This window comes from Xiphophorus maculatus, chromosome 5, assembly GCF_002775205.1.
Source record: "Xiphophorus maculatus strain JP 163 A chromosome 5, X_maculatus-5.0-male, whole genome shotgun sequence".
NCBI classification, from domain to species: Eukaryota; Metazoa; Chordata; class Actinopteri; order Cyprinodontiformes; family Poeciliidae; genus Xiphophorus; species Xiphophorus maculatus.
In genome coordinates this window covers 10631928-10650787 of record NC_036447.1, presented here as the reverse complement: position 1 = coordinate 10650787, position 18860 = coordinate 10631928, and the positions used below count along the sequence as shown (strand labels likewise).

The window sequence follows — 18860 nt, the reverse complement described above, 5'->3', positions numbered from 1 at the left end:
GATTCTTTTATACAGACGCAGATTTGACTTTTTACTAGGTTTTTTTTACTAGGTAAGGCTCCAACAAGAGCCTTAAACATTAAATGTAAATTCACAGTGCCTTGCAAGAGTATTTGCATTCTCTGACATTAAACCCACAATCTTAGCTGCCTTCTATTGTGATTTTATGTGGTAAACCAACCCAAAGTGATATGCAATTGTGAATTCAAAGACAAATTATGTATGGTTTTAACTTTTTTACAAATAAAAATCTTAAAAGTGCAACATCCATTTGCATATGCCCCTGCAGAGTCAATACTTTGTAGAACCACATTATTCTTTGTGTAGAGCTGCAAGTCATTTAGGGATATCTCTGCTATAGGCAGTCATCTATGTCATCAATAGGCTTTTTTTTATTGCTCACCATATTTTTTCTGGATATTGGATTGAACTGTTATTTTTTAGATGTTCAAAGCATGATATGTTTTAAAATCTAACTCTGTTTTGAACTTCTCAGCAACAGGCTATTGTGTTCCTCAGTCTTCTCTTCACAATGCTGCTTGTTCACACAGTAAACCTTTATTTAACATGACATAAAATCACAAACAGATAAACTCGGTTGATGAAGGCAGTTGATTGCATTAGAGATCAGGGGGCTGAACAGAAATGGTCACCATACTTTTCAGATTTACTTGTAAAGCTATTTTGATAAATTTTCCTAATGTACATTTCATAATTATGCACTACTTGTTGCTAGTCTAAAATCCTACTAAAAGCTCTGGTTGTAATGTATTAAAATGTGTTATGAATACTTTTGCACGGCGCTGTAAATGCATTTCTATTATTTATACAGCTGTTGCTGTTATAGATCACTGACCCTTTACAGACTCCTAGCCTGTATGTATTGGTTTTTCTGTTTTTACACTACTGCTGATGAAAACATCGAGGTTATTGTTGCTTTCATTGCCCGGCCCAAGGAGAATATGTAAACTAGAGAAGTGAGAGATCAAACCACGGCGCTTCCATTTGGCAGAGAAAATACTCATCTTGTGCCACAGCCACTCAAATCCCCATTTCCATGTGACATCAACAATAAGTCTGTGTTATTTAGGAGTCTCAGTAAGAACTAAAGTGGATTTTTTTTTTATTGTTGTTGTTTCATTGCATGTCACATAAAAATGTTGATGCCCTAATTCCACACAGTTTAGCATAAACACCACAATAAATATAATCTTTCATTTGACTTCTTACTATTCCTCAGGATTGTGCTCACAAAGAATGTCCCACAGGACATTAGTCTTTCAACATCAGTCAAAAAAGGGAAATTAGATTGCAATCCCTTTCTACATCTCTCAACAAATACAATTTCACGCTTTTCTTACCTCTGATTGTCTGAGCTTTGATTCAGGCTGCCGTAAAAGAAAGACTTTCTCTCTCGTTACTGTGATCTTGAACAAATGTTTCCTTACTTCATGTTCTGAAAATTACACATACAGGTAGGCAGCTTGCAGAAATGATGGAATATGAATACAGTTCAGGTCAGAAGTTTACATACAGTCGTTATTGGCATGACGGTCAGATTGTTTAAGGATTTATTTAAACTGTTCTTATCCCAGTGTAAATAACGAACAACTTGGATGATTTTGTGGCTTTTCCCTAATCCAAACATTATTAAATATACACCTACAAGCTCCAATGTATACACACACCTCAACTAAGTGCCATTATTAATTATCATTTGAACATAAATGTGCACACAATGATGGACACATTTTACATTCTGACAAAAGAAAATCTGCCCCTGAGATTGTCAAAATATATTATGTGTGATAGATCAAATATAATCAAATAGATTTACATTGAAAAGTTATTTCTTTGATCGTAAGAACAAATATGTTTTCAGAATCCTTTCATTCCTTAGAAGTGTGCAGTTTAGGTTACATGACAAAGAGAATTTACCCCTCAGACATAAAGATTTTTTAAAGATTTAAAAGACTATTTCATTGAATCAGATTGAATATTAATACATTAATATAAATAACTACCTTATGAATTGGCATAGTTAATAATACAACTTTGGTGAGGCCTTTCATTCCAATTCCATTTTTTTTCATTGTTGGTTTTCTGCCACAGATCTCTCTTCTTAAATGCTCAATATTATTAAGGTCAGACCTTTATATTCTAATCACATTAAAACTGAAAATGTGTTCCTAAAAACGTCACTAAAATGCCTGCTCATAAATATCATAACGGTTGCACTAGGCCACCATGAGCACAGGGTGGTGCTGTTTAACTGTGCCTAATAATAAGGCTTTCAGGAAAAAAAAAATCACTAGGTTGAAAGCTTCTGGTAGTAAACAACAAATTAGGACGCTAAAATGCGAAGAATCCAAAATCTGTGTATCTTTTCTCACTGAAGCCTCTGATGGACCATAACACACATTAGTCATCAATCTAATGAAGCAATTTAATGGCAGACAGAAAATTTCTCTCTTTGTCAGTCTGTCTCACAACTGCCCCGATCTTGTCCCACCTCCTCTTTGTGTTCCTCTGAATTTGTGGTTGTCAGTCTTGTTAACAACAAGACGTATGTACACACACACACACACACACAAACGCACACACACACTCAGACAGAACTCTCTGGACTCTCGACAACATTATCTTTTCCGGAAATTGCTTCTCAAGCACAGCCAGAGCCCCATTAGAAAAGAAGAGCTCTATGCTGTAACCTTTTTAAAAAGCCATTAGTGATGCACCTGCCTCTCTCTGTCTCTTCGTTCCTGTTTGTGTGTCCTATTTGTCTCTCTTGTTAACACTGACACACACACACGCAAATACACCCATGCACACACATTTTTTTATATCCTGATTGCCAGCATCCTCATTCCCAATCCTATAAACTAACTGCTGAGCCTAATAAACACATTTCCACTCCAATTAGAGTATAAATCTTTCACATCTTTGGGTTCCACCTCAGAGTGCAAACCACTCAATTTAATTATTTGCGTGTGTTATTCTAATGCCTCGTGATTTTTAGGTCCCCTGTTTGGGACATAAATAATTCTCCGTCTCTAAGGTTAAATAAACAAAATAATTCATAATTTGCCAAGTCACCACAGTCAACAGGCAGCGTTTCATCCTTAATGAAGAAGACATTTAGTATATATTTAATTGATGTAATAACATTTAATATCAAGTGTCAAACTGTTAAAGGCATGTTGTTTCAAGAAAACAATGAAGGGTGCTCTTTCATTTACCAAGAGAAGGATCTGAAAGGTTGTTTCTTTTTTTTTAAGTGAGGTTCTGTGAAGTAATAGTCAGTAATTGTTTTGCTGTAGACAGATGTCATATAATTTGTGGAACACTCAGACGGAAATCTTTATTTAGGCTGATTTTAATAATTCAAACTGAAAATGACATCTATAGATTTGTATCTTAATGAATTAGAATATTATTGAAAAGTTAATTTACTTTAATAACACAATTCACTAAGTGTAACGCGTTTTAGATGTGTCTCTGTTCCAACACAGCTGATTCAAATAGTCCCATTAACTCCTTCTTCAAGTTCTGCAGAGGCCTGTAGTTTTTATTCAGGTGTGTTGAACCAGGGAAGGAGCTAAGCCCCACAGGCTTGAGACCGACTTTGAACACCCCTGCATTATAGATTATTTACACCCAGACTGATTTTTTAAAAGCCTTTATTGCTGTTAAATATGATGTTTTTACACTTGCAGATTAGAACATTGCATCAAACCAAAATGAATTAGTAATACAGAACTGAGGACTTATTGAGGCCTTAAAGTACTAAGTATTAAACATAAAGGCTATCTTCTAATCTGACAAGAGTCGTATTTTTTTATGGTTTTTTAAATTTACTGTAATGTATTTGTACAGGACGAGATATTAAAGGTTTACACTTTAACCAATATTAAGTTTGTTGCCATTATCTCAACCGAACTTTGTTCACTGCCCTACAGTTTTGTTGGATTAGGTCACTCACTGCCTGTGACTCATCAGTCTGCTTAGATTGGTGTAAACTTTTGAATTTGTGTGTCAGGTTGTAGTTTGTGCCACCACATCACAGTGGTACGGTTCTGTACTTTACCGGGTCCTGTAGTTTTTATCTTGAAAGACTGGCTGGTGGCAGTGGTGGTTCTGGAATGAATTTACCAGTGGAAAGGTTGTTTCATGGGGGCACACAGATTTAGAAGATGTAAAATGTGATTCTGAATCTTAAATTCATTTGTAATGAACTGACCCCTGTAGAACGGGTCCAGATCTGTTCTACAGGGGCACTGACCCCTGTTGGCCCCTCTTTACAACCGCCCCTGGCTGGCAGGACTCGTGACTCCGGCTGATACAGCTTACAGCTTTCACCTGTGTAAGCTCCTGTGGAATCACTGATGTACTTTGGCTGAGAAAGCAGTAACTATCTCAGCGGCAGTTCTTTGTGAACATGTAAATGATTAACATCCTCTCAGTGCTATTTGTAGCACTAAAAGCATTTATTTGTAAAATGCTTCATAAAGCATTTTACAAATATGAAAAAGCTTTAGTTAAAATTTGTTCAAATGGCAAAAACTGGCTCAGCCCAGGTGTGAAGTGCTTTTAGCATCCTCCCCACTCTGAGGATTTCCCTGCCATTTGCCATCTGTCTTCTCCAAATACTAACAGTAACTTCACAGAACCTCAATGCAAAAAAACTGAACCACGACCAAGGTATTTCCACTGGTGAAATTTGCATTTGGACGCTGTTAATCAAATATTACTCATACCTGTTTATGCAAAACTTGTAACTGGTATGGAGGGTTCTCATTCTAACAGAACAACCACACTAAACAACAGAGCTAAAATGGAAACGTTTAGCTTAAAGTATTTTCACATACACAAGCAGCCCAGTCAAACTCATGACCTTAATCTATTTAAGAATCTGTGTTTCAGAGACTGAAAAATGTTTGTCTTGATTTTATGTGATGGAGGTTGAGCTATAGCACAACAAAAGCAGCACAAATCAATTTAGGCTGCCACAAAAACTTACCTCTGGATTTTTTGTTTTGTTTTGTTGCTAAAACATCTCAGAAGCTAAATCTTGCTAAGATGTTTTGTGCACTGAATTGCCTGAAGTATTGGGTTACTGGCCTTTTGTTGGCAGATATGTAAATGCATTTATATAAAATTGTTTCACCCTGTATGACTTCCCACAAGGTTAAAGGTTGAGTTTTTAGATCATTCTTCCAGAGGTGTTTCTGTGAGACCAGCATTGATGACAGTAGAGAAGGCCTGTTTTACATATTTATTTTTTTGTTGCACTATTTCATCCTGAAACTGTTCTACCGGCTTGAGGTCAAGACTCTGTGCAGACCATATAAAACTCGCTTGTCTGTGTTTCTACCGACCCTTTTTTGTGGACACAAGCAAAGCCATGTTAAAACAGCAAGGGACCATTCTCAAACTGAGTGTGAAGCAGTCCTAAATGTCTTGGTACACTGAAGCAGTGAGAGCTCATCTCCTGAAAAACAACCCCACACCATAATCCAGTCTGCACCACACATTACACTTGACAAAATGCAGTCAGGTAAGTGCCGTTCTCATGGCAACTGCCAAACCCAGACTCATCCATTGAATTGCCAGACAGAAAGGCGTGATTTGTCATTCCAGAGAACACATCTCCACTGACTCCACTGGCAGCTACACAACTACGATCAAAGCTTTGTGTTGCACTTGGTGATGTAAGACTTGGATGTACCTGCTCATCCATGGAAACAATTCACTGAATCTCTGTATGCACTGTATATAAGCAAGTCTGAAGGTCACATTGCATGAACTATTGACACTGCAGAAAGTTGGTGACTTCAGCGCACTATGCTCCTGAGCAGCCACTGACCCCACTCTGTGCTTTTAAGTGTCCTACCACTATGTGCCTTGGTTGCTTTCATTCCCAATCTTTTCCCCTTTGTTATACCACTGACAGCTGACTGTGGAATATTTAATAGTTAGCAGATTTCTAAGCAGCTTCTGAGAGCAATCTATGCTTTCAGTGTTTGTAAACACAGTCTGCAGGTTTTATGCACCTATGGGATTGGAAGAGGCTGTAACACCTGAGATCAATGACTCAAAGAGCTGAGCAAACATTTTTGATAAAAAAAGAAACTGTGTGCATCAGTTGGAATGAGAATAGGCTTCTCTATCCATCCATCCATTCATTATACCAACTTATCCTTGCAGGGTTATTGGGAGGCTGTAACCTATCTCCAGCAGTCACTGGGCGAGAGGCAGGATTCACCGTGGACAAGTCACCAGTTCATCGCAGGGCAACACAGGACAAGCAATCTTGCACGCATACACTCACACCTATGGACAATTTATAGACAGCACTTAACTTAACCGATGTGTTTTTAACTCTCTGCATTTGAGCAGAGCATGCTCAAATACAGAGCATACAACATGTACGCTCCATGCAGGGAGATCCCAGGTCAGGATTTGGACCCTGGACCTTCTTGCAGCAAAGCAACTGTGCCAGCATGCAACACCCGAGAATAGGCTTGTCTTCCTGCAATACATGTCTGTGTGCGTGTGTGGGCATGGGGGGGTGTTTGTGTGTGAGACCCACGCCTGATATTTCCAGTGATGAGTTGGACTTTACTCCCTGACTCAGTGTCTGTCTGTTTGACGTAATTCATCTGACCCCTGCGCCACACTGTCTGATGCAAAAAGAAAGGAAGAAAGAAAGAACAAAAGAAGGAAAGAAAGAGAGAAAAAAGGAAAGAAAGAAAGAAGAAAAAAGACAGAAAGAAGGGTAGATGGAAAAAGAGAAAAATAAAAATAAAGAAAGAGACAAAAAGAGGAAGAGGAAAACAAAGAAAAAGAAAGTGAGAGAAAGAAAAAGCTCAAATGAAAGCTGAAGAGAGAGTGGTTTATCGCATCCCAAAACAAAGCAGAGGCAGCTGGGTAATAAAAATGTACTGTCTGTCATAGTAAATTACTAATAGTGGTTTTTGCCTTTCTGCAGTCTCCTGATTATGCTCAGTGGTCTGCCTCCGACAATTATGAAGCCATTAACACTGTGTGTATGTGTGCGGGGGCGTGTATGTGTGTGTGACACAGTCAGAGAAAGCAAAAGACAGCAAGAGAATCTATGGTTGCTGATTTGAGGAAATGTTGTAATTTATTTTATGGCCCCACAGCTCCTGGGCTTGCGTTAGCGCTGCAGGCTCTAAAACATCAAGCCTACATGTTTGCTCCCCGTCTGCTCGTCTGTAGCTGCAAAGGAGACGGTTTTCTCTGCATGCACAAAGCTAGTTTGACTCCTTTTGTGGGTTTTTGTCCAGCTTTCAGAACTCAAACACAAACAGGTTTTCAGGGTTCACTCTATTCCAGTCCACCGAATGAAGGGAGAAATATAAAAGGCGTCAAGCCACTAGTCCTATGCGGCATGTCTGCTAAGGACGACCATCAATCGAATGCACAGGCCCCATTAGATGTAGGAGCAGGAGGAGGAACACACATGTACACGCCCACCACACACAGAGACATATATACCTCAGGGAATTTAGCTGAGCAGGAAACATCCTTAAAGACATGGCCATTACGATTTCAGCACCATGTGTGTTAACATGCCATTACCACACAGAATGACTAAACCTTTTCTAACATAAATCTATATACAGAAACTTGAGTGAAAGAAAAATCCTTATATACAGTATATTATCTAAAATAAAAAAAAATAAAAAAACATCACACCTATACTGCATCACTCAGGGTGCTATGACAGTTTTACCGTAGATCACAGGGTAGACACTTTTTTATGATCCTATGTGGGGGTCTAGGTCACTAGCTGCCTAAGCTTCTTGAATGTCTTTCAATATTATCTTTAAAATTTGGCTGCATTTTTATTCACTTCATCTCCAGTACAACACAGTGACAGCATACTGTGAAATATTGGCTTAGAAAGAAGTGTCAGGTGCCAAAAACTACAGCAAATGGACATTTTCATAAAGAGATAGATCCAGTTTTTGTATTTTTTTAAAGTATGTTTTCTTAAAGGATTATAAGCAGTCAGTCCACCTGCTCTCGAAGTCCACTAATGGAGATTAGTTGAGGCTAACATGTAGCCCGAAAGAGACCAAGATCAAATAAATCTATGCTTATAAACCTAGCAGTATTATATGCTGATTCTTTTATAAACATCAAGGTCATGTTTGAATTTAGTTTATATTCACACAAATGCTGATTATTCATATAAAAAAATTAAGATAACCCACCGTCGCTAAGCATTCTGAAAACATCTACTGAAAATGCGACACCTAAAGCTTTTCCAGCCAGAGCATCAAAATAAAACGCCAATATTAAAGTGTTCACTTAAACTTCAATAATATTTTGCTTACACCACTGTAGATTTTACATCAGACAGTTGGTCAGAGCCAAAAATCACATTCCATTCTCAGCACATTTCACACAGGACAATGCAAACATCGATAGATTGACGATTCATTAAATACCTTTTGCATAAACTGCTACAAAGTTGTTGAGACTGGATTTTTTTATAGACAGTGGAAGTCTGCTACTACATGGCAAGAGTTCAGTCGTTATCTTTAAACTGAGGAAACTCAAATATTGCTAAAATGTTAGCTGTTCACCTGTGTTGTCTTTCATGGATCGATTAGACATAACCCAAGATGATAGAAGGATATTTCTTTTTGCCATCTATATAATCCAGTTTTCACGCTTGTCTTTGGTGGTCTTGATGCAAAACTAGCTTTGCCAATTTAACAGATGTGTTCATTTTAGTTATTTCAGGAAGAAAAATAAAGATTCTGATAATATCGAGGATTTTATGCTAAGTGTGTATCACCCAGTTCAGAGTTCAGACAGAGTTTTTAGATTTTGAATTAGAGGATCAAATGCAATTCAGATGTCTGAAAACAAAAACCAGAATGTACATCAAAACTTTTGAATTGGTGCAGAATATAATCTTATAATCAGATGCAAATTTATGTGTTAGCAGCCATGTTCTTTTAAGACTATGGACACTCCATAACACATAGAAACCCAGCATTTACACACAATGGATACTTGTTCAGTGCAAACCTGACAGATAATTTTTGTTTTATTGTTTTGTTTTGTTCTAGGTGCTCAAGCTGTTCTCTGATTCAGTAGTTGTATGCCTCTGCCATAAAGGCATATAATCTAAATTTTAAAAAATATATAACATCATTCCTTGAGCTTCAAAGTCTTTTATGTACGCATAATTCACACTCATAAGAACTCGCCAATATCTGAAGTCTACACTGTAAAACTTGCTGGCTTTTATGTTTTATTAAAATGTGTGTTATACTTCTGTACCATAAGCTAGAGAGTTTAAGCCCAGCAATGAGTAAAAAATTGTGATGTAGGTTGTTGAGTTACAGAAGACACAAGAAGACTTTATCATTCTTCAGAGACCGCCATTTTCAATTAAACTGCGACCTGATGAGGCCTCACTGAACCATTCCAGACGATCATAATAAATTATAAGATGGTAAGATGTTGCTGTTTAAAAATGTTGATGCCACTGAGAACAAGTTTGTTCACTAAATGCAACATTTGCCTTTGAGCTGCTAAATTGTAAATTCAAACTAGTGCAGCTATATTAAACCTTCACATCCTGACTCCAATAATAGATTATAAAGTCACTATGGACAGATGATATTCCAAACATTTTTACTGAGTATGAATTTCCATCCATCCATTTTCTATACCCAGCAACAGAGACACACAATACACACAAACACAGACACCTAACAGCACTTTGGAGAGTCATGTTTTTGGATTGTGTGCAGAAAGAATGCTATTTACACAAGGTATGTCTGGATAGCTCTTACTTTTTGGTTGGGTTTACGTTAAAATGATTTGATAATCTGAAATGCTTCAGTGTGACAAACAGCAAACAAATTGGTGATGGTGCAAACACTTTTTCACAGCTCTGCATCCTTAACTTATAGTGATTTATTTAATTGCTTAATAATTTAAAGCTCTGTCAACTGTGACTAATGCAGCAAAGGTTATAATGTAGGGTTGTAAAATAAATCCTTAGCTATTTGTGTGGAGAAAAAAAAAGACATTCATTTTCTGAAATGCACTCCAGTTGGGAAAAAAGGACAATGTTCTGTTGCTCGCCCTCTCTGTGTGGGGTGTGTGGGTGTGTGTGTGTGTGTGTGTGTGTGTGGTCAGTGAGACAAATTAATCACCCATCCGCAGAGGTGCATTCATTGTATTAACCCTGAACTCTGTGTTAGCCTATACTCCATCATGACTTGGAAGTAGCCAAACCAGCTCTGGAGCTGCCGCCGCTGCGCTATAGGACCACGCTCTACTGGGATGGACCAGAGAGAGAGAGAGAGAGAATGAGAGTGTGATTAGAGGCGGGGGAGGAGAGAGGTGAGAGGTTGCAGATGAGTTGCATTGCAAAGGATGCTGCTGTTGCTACAGCACCTGCAGAGTCGTCATCGCTCCATTCATTCCTTCCATTCCGCGGGAAAAAAAAGGAAAGAAAAAAAAGGAGTGGTTATGTGATTCCCCCACAAGCGGGAGGAGACGCGCACGGTGGAGAAAGGAATAGCATGGATGGAGAGGATAGGGGGGGTGGAGGTGTGGTGGTGGGAGAAAGGGGTGGCGGGGGGGCGTTTCCCTGCACAGTATAACCTATTCTCTGACTTCAGCGTGGAAACAGTGCGTGGCATTAAGAACGGCTTCTCCGTGGGAGCAGCGTAAACGTGGACCAAGCGGTAAGTGATGATTTTTTTTTTTTTTTTCCTTTCATAAAATCACATTTTGCCTCAGCTGATAGCGTGGATTCCAGCACTTTAGGATGTTGTAATCGTGGCTAAACAGCCTTTCTTTATAATCGTGGAAGTAAAGAAACTAGATTTTAAGATTCCGGATGAAACCGTTAATATCGCGCCACTGACGCCCTATCAGTGATCAGTGGGATGCTGGCACGCTTTATGGTTTGATAACTAAACAGGTTGGTCCCAGCAGCATCCCCACCAAAGTGCCCATCAAACGCCTTGAAGGGAGATACACCTGCTCCCAGCTCAGTGTTTCACCGCAGCGCGTCTTTTTCCTTTTGTAGCCTGCTGGATGGAAAGTATGTTGGTTTGAATCCCGTTCACACTCTCCTGCTGAAGGGTTAAGGATTCAGTCCACGCCTGCCACCATGGCATCTGAACTGGGATCTCCTTGTCAGTGGGAGCGGATGTATTTACAAACAAAGAAAGCTTGATAACCCACGCCTGTCACGTAGAAAACAGGTGCTGCTGGCTATGTGTGATTTTACAGTGTGAGGTTGTTTGGTTATCTGGGCCAGTAGGCCAACTTGGAGCCATCTGTACTGGCAGGGCCGGACTTTAACAAGGGCTCACTGGGGCAGAAGCCTGGTGGTGGTCTTTCATCGGGGGCCTCAAAATAGTTTTTTTTTTTCAGTTTTTAAATAAATGTTTGCTTCACTTCATAGCCTATATCACTGTGATTTCCACGTCTAACTGCTATTAGAAGTACCAGTTAATAACAATGTATTACTTTCTCTACTATTACTCTATTGTGTTTGTTTGCAGAGTTAAGAAGCAATAGAAGCTGTATTGTTCTACGTGTTTCTTAATGTATTATAAGATGTGAGAATTACAAATAAACGGTTTGATTCTGCATCTTTCTCAGTGTTTAAATTGCACGGCAGCCATATTGGATAGAGAACACTTCTGAGTTTTTCATGTGAAATTCAAACATCTATTGTGTTTCAAACTGGAAAAATGAAAAATCAGACTTCTAAGGACAAAAAGAACAGATCAAAAAGCTGGATGTTATGTTATTGTGTGTTTGGGCTCTAAGATCTGGTTTGTATTTGTGAATTGCCTTAAAACAGTTAGCACCAAAGCAACTTGCAAATTGGATTGATTTTCTGACATGCACCTAAAATCATCTTGGGTGTTGCTGTGAAATTTTGGGTTATCTTATTTTTTATACGAATGAAGACGTATCTTGATTCAAGCATGCTATTCTTAAAATTAAGTTTTCAAAAAGGAAAACATACCATAAAACCTCTATTTTCATGTAGACAAGGCCTGTATACTTTGACATTAATTTGTCACTAGTTAATTATCTGTAGCAGTTTCAATGCAATTTGTGGCCATTAGGGGTTTAACAATACATCCAGGACATGAGATGAGATGATATTCAATACTCTGCTCAAGAAAACAAGACAAGATGTGATTTCACCTAATTATTTTTTCACAAATAGGATAAAGGTTTCACAATTCATACAAGCTATGTAATTAAGGACTGTTATGAATGTTACGATGAGAATTTTACCAATTTATATATTATGTAACTTATGCTTGTCTGATTTTAAGGTGGTGCTACTGACAGAAATGCATTGAAAATGCTCTTTAATGTCTGTTGTTAGAGAATAAAGGACTTGTTATTCTCAAACTATGCTTTAAAAAATCTCTTTCACATAGAAATAATCAGTGTTTTATTATTAAAATGAAATGTAAATTGCCCTTTTAATACCTGTTAGCTGAACACTGCAAGCTAACAGTTGCTCCCTCGTGGCTAATGGTTAATGGTTGTATTTTGTCAGTGCTTACTGTCCTCGATATTATATTACACAAACAATCTTTAGCACTTTTGTAACCAAGTGTTGTCCAAAGACATACTTTTTAGATGCCTCTGTCAACATTGCAAGGGAACAACTGAAGTACTGCATCCCTTTTCATATCAAAAAATGAGTCTCAGGCATAAATACAACAGGGTGTTAAGCTTAAAGCACACACCTTCATTTCTGAGGATGATAATAAAATCTCATCTTTACTTTGCCAGGTGGAGGCAGATGTTATTTCTAACAGGAAGTTCCCTCCTTGAGACATATTTTGATTTGTTCAAAAATATTGTAGGTTTTTAATATAGCAAGCTCTGGGTAGGGAATCAAAAGTGACGGTATCCCAGGCGGAGTCCTTCTCCTAAATCTGGCCTTGTGCTTTAGGGTACTGTAGTCAGAAGTTTGGTAAATGTAGAGAGGATCTGCTAATTCTGGACTCCAGAATAAATTCATTAGAACAGCTACGAGTGGGTCATTTATTTTTTATTTTTTTATTTTTTTTATGTAGTGACTATTAGATTCAACAGCGTGGCAGAAATGACTGGAAGGATTTGCTGTTGCAGGCAAAAGCATAAACATGCTCATAACAGGGCCTTTAGTTCCAAACAATTAAGCAATAATGTGCAAGCAGCAGGCCCAGCATCCGCTCTGCTTCTGTTTCCATCACAAGCCCGTCTCGTCTTTCCATCACAAGCCCGTCTCGTCTTTGCCTCCAGGCTCAGTCACTTGTAATTCTGCGTCCTACTCCAAATACCAGGTACATAAAATGATTGATAAGTCTGTTTGCGTCAGACATAAATATGAAACACAGACCGATTTTCTTTCATTAGGCCCTCCAGCTGGAGCCAGTTCACTTTCAATCAAGTCAATTCAGGAAATGGATTTTCTTATAGATGCAAACCAGATGTCTTTCGGCATCAAATAAACTTCTTACCAGTCTATAAATATATTATTGGGGTGGGTGAGGAAGAAGGTAAAATCATAAATATGTGGGTACATGATCAGCTTGCATGAATGTGTCAGAACTGCTGCTCCAGGCACGCCCACATGAGTGTCATGTTATCATAGCTTAACCTCGATGTACCACACTGGAAGGTGTTTGCAGATCAGACCGAGACGTTCCCGGTGACACAGAGCAGAGACACGGCCGCTCCTGCGGGGTGAGCTGGGCAGCAGCGGGGTGTATTTTTACACCAGATCTGTGACACCTCCCTACATCTCTTCACAGCTCGTGGTGAGAACAGAAGACACGTCCACACGAGTTGCCATCACCGGCAGGCCGGACTTGGACAGTTGGGGCGGAGGAAGAGGCAAGAAAGAGGGAAGGGAGATGAGGAGAGGAAGACCAAGGGGGTTATAGGTAATGAGCGAGATGTTGAGGTCTTCTAAGTGACAGCAGGTTAAGGGTCTCAGAGGAATTTTGCAGGAGAGTCAGTCAGGTAGTTTGAAGGAGATGTGTTGCTCAAGTGCTGGATGTGTCTGGACAGATAAACAAGCAGCTGTCCAGACAATGAAAGAGCAAACACAGGGCAGGAGCGGAAAAGAGATGGCAGACGGATCAGCGTGATTAGAGGGGAAAGGTTAAGAGGAAGGAGTGGGGGAATAAAGGAGGAAGACTGTCATGCCCGGTTTGTAAACTGGGGCTGGAGTTTTCCAGGAGGAGCTGACTGTGGTGCTGATGCAAACTCCCCTCCTCTCTTTTTCCAATGCCTCTCCTCCTCCCATCTTTTCTCCTCCTCGGCTGACAGCTACTGTGTCTCTAATTGGCAAATGTGGATTGGGAAGAGTCTGGCTTATTCTCCATGGGACGGAGTAAGGAAGGCAGAAGGATTGTGGATTTTTTTTCCTGGAAAGGAGTTGGAAGTTGGGAAAGAGGGAAGACAATAGGTGAGGAATGAACATCTGTTATGTACATCATCTGTTGTTGGTAATCGCTCCCTCCCCCTCACTGGAGAGTAGCAATTCCTGACACCTTGCACATAATTGGTGATCCTGTCCTCTCCCCGAGTGCTTGGCTAAACGGTGGCTTGATGTCAGGAAGAGCTGATGGCAGTGTGATCTCTTAATGTGTGTGGACATACATAAAGCATACAATCTAATTAGTACTCTAGCGGTGGGCTTAAGTTGTGAATGCTGCTGCTGCTGTGCATTGCCACTCAAGGCTAAATATCATCTCTTTTGTCTCCTTTATCACAGGTGCTGTCCTTAAAGATTCGCCTCTACGATGCAATCTGATTCAGGAGCTGAAAGGATAACAGAGAAGAGGGAAAAAAAGGAGCTGAATGGAGTGAGAAAGGAGTGGAAGCGTGGGTGGAGGCGAGCATTTTGTGCTCCGGTCTCGACCACGGGTATTCTTGGGTTGATAATACAGATGTGGATGTTATTGCTTGAGAATACGCGTAGTCGAGGGGAAGCTTTATCATCAACACTGGATCTGATGTGGAGATCTGTTCTGTAGTGCTGCAGAGTCCAAACACATAAGGGAAGGAACAAATGGAAATGTTTGGTCAATCAGATTTTTGAATTACCTTACCTTGTAAGAGTACTCATAAACCTTAAGGTTTTCTGCATTTTGTCACATTGTAGCCACAAACTTCAATTAGGTTTATTGGGATTATTATTGGGATCTCTTATAAAATCCCAATAACTGTGTACTTTGTGCCCAATTATGCTCAAACTAGTGCATAATTGTGAAGTGAAGGGAAACATTTTATAAAAAACATTTTTAACATTTTTACAAATAAAAATCCAAGAAGTTGGCCATGATTTTGCTCCGATACCCCTAAATAAACTTTGGTTCATTCATTCAAGATCAGAGAAGCAGAATCACTAACTCTGGAGGAGCAGCAGAGATTCACAGCCCAGTCAGGAAAATCTGTCGATGATGTGTCGATATGATTTGTTGGCCAGAAGAACCAGAACAAGTCCGGTTCGCCTCAAGCCATGTAGGGAACACAGCAGAAACGTGGTAGAAGGTGTTTTGATCAGATGAGACTAAAACTTTCTGGCATGCAAGAAAAATCCCATGTGTAGCTGAAAGCTAGCACAGCACATCCTTCTGAGAAACACAAGCCAAAACTAGCCAAGAAGATACAACGAGCTTTGTGGCTGTAATGTGACAAAATGTGACAAAAAGTTAAACGGAAGTGATTACTTTTGCAAGGCAAAGTAAAAAGCAATTGAGGCTTGCCAGGAGTCTCAATTGAATTGAGCCACTAACAAGGTGTTATCAGCCGTGTCACTCTGTCCACCTGTGGAGCTGGTGTGTTCAGCAGCTCCTTCACAAGAAGCTTTGCACCATGCTGCTCGGCTAAAACCCAGGCAGTTCTGGGAGCTTATCTCAAAAGTCTTCACCACTGCACATTAAATCTTTTGATTATGTACTCTTGTCATTCATAAGCGATGTCATAGTCTCATCATTTCATGGCTGTCTTTTGTTGTTTTTATGTCTATATTCATTCCAAACAAGAAGTCCTTAAATTTCCAGATACGGTGCCTGAGAATTTTGCTCAGCAGCGAGCCCATCCACACTACCCCCTGCGCTCCGATTTTTTTCCACTCTCCAGCTCAAACCTTATAAAAGGAGTAAAAAAAAAAGTGCTAGTTTGATGCCAGTAGCTGCAGCAACAGGAGACAGTAACACATGAGGACATGTAAAGCTTGCACCCGTGGCTGACATTTCAGCATTTTGACTCAGTTGACTGGCTGTCATGATGCAGAATCAGACTCACACTGACACAAACACAGGATCTACATGCCAGCAGGGAAACAGTGGGGTTTGATGGAGCTCATGACAACAGGCACATGGATAGATCCCGTCCATTTGAGCACACATGCGATGCTGCGTGAAGGTTCACTGGGTCCGTACGCCTGGAGGGGGGGGGGGGGGGGGGGGGGGGGGGGGGGGGGGGGGTGAGGGATTGACTGCTTTTATGGGTAACTATTTTTGGTCACAGTGATGGATGTTTATGTCTTTTATTGATCAGGTCCAGGGTGTGGGTTTGAAGAATTCTTGGGACGTTTGGGCTTGCTGATTAATCAGGCGGCTGAGGTGGTGGAATAAAACATCCGGAATAACATTTTCGGAGCATTAGCATTATTGCTAAAGTATTATAAATTAGAAGATCAGCATCCGTTTGCAAATTCAGCAATTTGTTAGCATCAGCCTGAAGATAGATTACGCTCCCATCAAATACACTTGCATGATTTTTTTTCCAATGTGTAAGCAAATCTGTGACAGTATGTAATCATAATTAACGCAAATTTCCCTCTGACGCTCCGTGAACTTGTTGATTAGGGGAAAGCGCTTTCCGTGGCTATGTGTGTGTTTATGCAAGCGCGTGTATGTTGCTTCCAAGCAACAAAATGACTATTGTGAGCACAGCTCCAGGTGCCTAGCAACCAAAATCGCTCTGTTTCCCTGGCAACAGTTGCCCCGGACTCGCTGTGTGGGTTGATTGGCAGCCTTGACAACAGGGAGACAGAGTGACACTTGACCTCGCGTGCTGAATGGGAGAGGCAAAAAGAAGGAGCGAGAGACGGAGGAGGAGGGAGGGGGAGAGAGCAGGAGAAGCTGAGTGATAATCATTCTCCATTGTAATCATCCTCCAGCATGTTTCATAAGGCGCTGTCAATACCTCTCCAGCTGGGGTCCATCATCGAACACAATGCATGCCGCAGAGCATGCATGCACGGACACACTCCTCCTGGGTGGAGAGCCCAGGCAAGCACTCAACATCTCATCTATTATCACTCAGGTCTGTCTGGTGCACAACCCCACTACACTGCCTTCTTTCATTTCTGCTACGTTCTGCGCTCAGTGGGGATGAATGGGCTCCTGAAAACGTGCAACAGTCACAGATGCCTCAGGACAGTAGATTGGCATTCAAAGACTGCCTTTAGCGTATTGAAATGTAACATCAGCATGTGGTTGTTGGAAGATGTGTATTTCTATGTTTTCTATTCTAGATTGTGGAGCCAAAACAGCCTCCATTGTACAGATGTTGTTTTACTAAAAAAAAGTATATATGAAAAAATGGGTTTTTATGTCTGAAGTGCATGACAGATTTAAACTGAATGGTATTAACATGACTGAGTTCTGTCGTCTTTATCAAGGTACAGTTCTGGTCAGAAATTTACCCACAACCATCGTCTTCGCTGAATGTATTAAATTAGGATTTTTAATGACGCATTTGAATTGTTGCTTTTTTGGGTAGAATAATGAAACTAAGTCGGGTTTTAAAAAATTGGTGTACTGTTTGAATTTTAGGTAGACTTTCTGTAATCCATAAAGGTAAATAATTCTGCATACAGGCTTAAATATGTACAGTACATACAGCTCCACAAACATTTTGGTAAATATACTTAGTAAGTCACAGGGAGAGCAAAACATTTTTAAGCCATCAACAAGGTTTGGCAGTATTTCTGGCTGGTTACTTAACTTTTCTGTTTGACAGAAATGATAAGGTTGATTGAAACCGGTCAGGTTCCCTGCATGGCTCAGGTTTTCAATCTCAGTACAAACATTTTCAATAGAGCAGAGGTCTGGGACATCCCAGACACAGGTTTGATGTGCGTTTTGGATGATTGTCCTGTTGAAACACCCAGGTGTGACATCATCATATAAAAAGATGGTACTGAGTAAAAAAAAAAGTAAAGGATAAAAGCCTTGCCTAGACACCTTCTGGCTATTGTGACCAAAAAGCTCAATTTGTGTCTTATCTGACCTTAAATCTGGTGGTAAATGTGCAGTTACAAGGTGCCTATTTTGGAGTAAGTGCTTTTTTTCTAGGTCTGATTCACAGTTGACAGTGAGGACGCTTCCATTATAGCATCTTCCAGTTTATGATCAACTTGACTTTTGGTGGTTCTTGGGTTGTTTGTTAAAATCCTAAAAGACTATCTTTGATCTCTGGCAGACGTCTGAAACCTGCTGCTCTGGAGTTACAGGCGGCTCAGACTAACATTGGCCAAAAACAAGACAGAACTGAGTGATATCCTAAAGTATTAAAGTAACAAACAAAGCTAGCATTTCTGTGCACTTTCATTTAATTTTGGCATAAAAATCCCACAACAGAACAACAATGCTGGTGGAGAACATTCTTTTATCATCCTGTTGCAAGCTATGTTCTTCTTATCTTACTAAAGCTATGGAATATTCCATTCAAGAAAAGTTTTAAGTTTTTTTTTAGTCAAAGATTTATAAAGTCAAAATAATATGTATATATTTTAGTAGGAATATGTACAA

The 18860-nt window shown here is 39.8% G+C and overlaps 1 long non-coding RNA gene across 1 annotated transcript; it reads left to right on the top strand.

Annotated features, from left to right (window-relative positions):
* Window positions 1-10648: 10648 nt before the first annotated feature.
* On the top strand, window positions 10649-16483 carry LOC111608569. Its single transcript, XR_002752743.1, has 3 exons — window positions 10649-10745; window positions 13842-13973; window positions 14810-16483. It is a non-coding gene; the product is annotated as an uncharacterized LOC111608569 (long non-coding RNA).
* The last annotated feature ends 2377 nt before the right edge of the window (window positions 16484-18860 follow it).